The sequence below is a fragment of the Anopheles cruzii genome, chromosome 2 (assembly GCF_943734635.1).
Source record: "Anopheles cruzii chromosome 2, idAnoCruzAS_RS32_06, whole genome shotgun sequence".
NCBI lineage: Eukaryota > Metazoa > Arthropoda > Insecta > Diptera > Culicidae > Anopheles > Anopheles cruzii.
In genome coordinates, this window is record NC_069144.1 from 20,439,876 (window position 1) to 20,443,345 (window position 3,470).

At 51.2% G+C, this 3,470-nt stretch overlaps 1 long non-coding RNA gene across 1 annotated transcript; it reads left to right on the forward strand.

Annotated features, from left to right (window-relative positions):
• Nucleotides 1–807: 807 nt before the first annotated feature.
• On the forward strand, nt 808–1,272 carry LOC128268583 (uncharacterized). The gene is made up of 3 exons (XR_008269157.1): nt 808–963; nt 1,033–1,087; nt 1,155–1,272. It is a non-coding gene; the product is annotated as an uncharacterized LOC128268583 (long non-coding RNA).
• Nucleotides 1,273–3,470: the final 2,198 nt, after the last annotated feature.

Consider the following 3,470-nt stretch of genomic DNA (forward strand, 5'->3'; position numbering starts at 1 on the left):
GATACTTCGTTACCAAGTCGGAAGCCTGCCCTTAACCGGGCCACTATTACTTTGCAAATTATGAACTTTAAATTAATTTCGCGAAATTATCCCGCATTAACCCGCTCGCCGAGACGCAAAATTATGGGCCACACCTGCGCCGGGCCGGGGCCGGGGCGTGACAATGGCTTAATCGATACCCTATTCTGCACCAATTACACCAATCGGGCGGCCCAGCCGATCCCTGGACTGGGCGCCCGAGTTCGACGACGATAGACAGCGCCGGCCGTCCACATTCCCCGAGGGCAATTAGAGGGCTCAAACACAAGCTTTCGTGTTGCCGTTTGATTTTTTGCCGTTTCGCGGCGAATAGAAGCAAAAAGTGACAGCACCACCGTACCGCACTTGACAGTTCAGCGTGTGTGAGCGTGAGCGCCCAGTGAACAATTTTGAGTGACCGAGGTACCCCTCCGCCTGAGGAGGGGACGAGGAAGGCTGAAACGAGTGAGCTCGAACGCCCCTCTGCCTGCGGCGAAGACGAGAGGGGGCGTGCGGGACGCTCGGTGCAGTGAGCAGGCCGGCTCATGAGGGTCCGCTCGTAGGCAGCGGCGGAAAAGAGCGGAGGAAGCCACGAGAGGAGGGAGTTCCACGCGCGAGCTTGTGGGTTTAAATTACCTGGAGAGGGAAGGGCGGAAGGGCCGAGACGCGAAGCGACCGCGAGCATGTGGAAGACGAACGGACGGGGGAAAGGGAAAGGAATAGAGAAAAAGAGACAGCGAGGTCGAGCAAGCCGGCCGAAACTGCTGCTTGCAGTCTAAAACTGTCTGAGTCCAGGAAAGCATGCTGCCGGGACTTAGACCAATTTTGCTCTGCAAATTTACCTTGCTCTAAGTGCCATTTTCTCAATTTGTTACTCCTAAGTGCAATGTTCCAAGTGCAAGTGCATCTCGTACCATCATGTTTGATCCTGATAAAATAATACAGGTAAGTTTATTGGACAGTGTTCAGTGACAGCGAAATAATGTTCAAAAGTTTTCACTTTGCTCGTTTCAGTGTCAACTGTGTCACAACTGTGTCTCGTCAGTTGTCTCGTCAGTTTGTGGAAAAGGTAAGAAAAAATGACAGGATTGCAATGCAAACAATCTAACAACAATTTAATTTCTTCTCTTCCTTAGAGAAATGCATCGAAGACCACGCGTGAAATAATCTACGCACAAACATAAACCCGGCTGGACCCACCGACAATGTGTGTACGCGGAACAATGTGTTCGACGGATGCCACTACCGCCACCAACGCATACCTCACACACAGCCAACGCTGCATAGCGCCAGGAATGCACGAATAGGTAGGGAAGTGAAACCGTGAAATAGACGAGTGAGCGAAAGAGACACAAAAAAAAACCGAAAATAAACCGAAAACCGAAACCAAAAACCGAACCCCTGCATTTTTACTTCGGGAACCGACAGGGGATACGAGAGAAAGAAAGAGGGAGAGGGCACATATGAGAGAGGGAGACGACAAGGGGCACGCTCGAGAAAAAAATCGAAAGATTAATTTCTGCCATCGAAAGATTGGGCCATCTCACAAGGGATTTAGATAGGCGATTTACATTAGTCTTTCGATAATCTTTCGATTTTCTTTCGATCATCTTTCGATAATCTTTCGATGCTCCATAGTGAGAAGAGCGCCGGGCACTCAAAATTGTTCACTGGGCGGGGCGAGAGCTGCCATTAAAAAGCGTCACCGAAAGTGGCGCTCGTTGATCATCTCGAAAAAGCCGCCGCACCCTTCGAGAGGTGTGATTGATACTTGTCGCAACGCAACGCTCCAGCTCTCGTCCAGTCCGTCCGCGACAGCTCGCTAACAGTCTCCGAATTCCGTTCACGTTCACGATCGTGGATCGAATTCTCCCCCACCAGCCGAGGTAGTAGCCCAATAAAAAGCACCTTCAGTGGCGGCCTTCGGTGGCCAGTTGGGAGTTGCCCGGATTTTTTGTACGCACCGATGATGAATTGATACATTTCACGCCAATGAAGACGTTTATGTAATCGGCACGGGCCGTGAAGGCGTAATCGCAAACCTGGCCAGCGATATAGTTCACGTACGCGCCGTCGGTCGGTCGCTGTAATTGGCCAGGTGGCTCTCTAGTGGCCCTCGGCGTTGCCAACTGGCCCAACCCGTGAAATTATCGTGCCGGCCGCTGCAGGATTAGCTGCAGAGTTCGTAGAGGCGCATGCATAGGGGGCCCTTGGGGTTGCATAGTTCTGAACAGAGAGAAAGAACCACCCCGTCCAGGAGAGTCCATAGTTGGGGCAAACCAAAGAGAGCAAAGACTCCACCGAAAGTAGGGGAGAATCGAATCGACCTCACACATCATCATCGCCCTCGTGCGGGTGTGGGTTGAACTAATTGAACTCGAGTTCTGGGGTTGGAAAAAAGCAGAAATCGGAAGCGCAGTGGAATCGCACGACTTCCGGTCTTGGGCTGGCCCTGTGAGACGTAAGTTATGCGCCACAGCAGACCACTCGGTGGCCAACAGTTTATTATCCAATTACTGCTGCTGTAGTGACCGGTGCACCGGGAGACCATCGGACCACCGCGTGCGATCCACTATACTATCTGTACTTCCGCTGGACGTTCGGCCAACACGTGTGCAAGTGTGTCCGTTCCATTCGTTTCGCCTTTTTCTGGTTTCAATTCTGTCCGGTCGCAGCGTCCAACAGCGACCAGTTTGCTGGTGGTGAATTATTGTTGTCCGGGAGGTCCGGACCGGGCTGCTATTAGTTTAGCCATCCGCACCCCACTTCATTTGTTCGGGCCAGCCCGGTCGGACGGGCGGGCCCGGAATCCGAGCGATCCTGAAGCGGTTTTACAATTTAGAAACGACGGGGAGTTCCCCACTGTCGGGTGCTCCCGCAGGAGCCGTTGGAGCACCCGCGTCGAAAAGTCGGTCGAAAATCATAAAACTAAAGTAATTAAAACTATTTACCACGACCCGGAGCTGGCAGACGAGCTTAGCCGAGGTGCGATGTAGCCGGTCGAGATATTGAGCGCCCGCGTTTGGCCATTTTAATGCACTTTTAGCGTTCATTGTTTGGTTCGATTGTTCGGCGATTTATGGGCAAAGTGAAACTACTTCAACAAGTCATAAATAGTGTGGCAGCGTAATCAACGATATCGGTGGGGGTTTCTGGTCCTGGTGCACTACTTCTGAGGCCACTCGATTACTGGTGTTATCAGAAGCTCCAATTTGAAACAACAAAAGTAACAAAACCGTGACAAACGATGGTATAACATTGCTCTTCTTATTCTCTTTCTTTACAGAATCTCTCTCTCCGCATATTTCTACCAGTCCTGGGTGCTGGGAAATAATGTCAACAAGTTTCAACGGTGCCAACTGTCAGCCAGATAATTGAAGCACCTTTCGTAACACCGTTCAAAGGAAGACTCGCACGTAGCTAGATTGGAACTTGGAGAGAACTTTATCAAA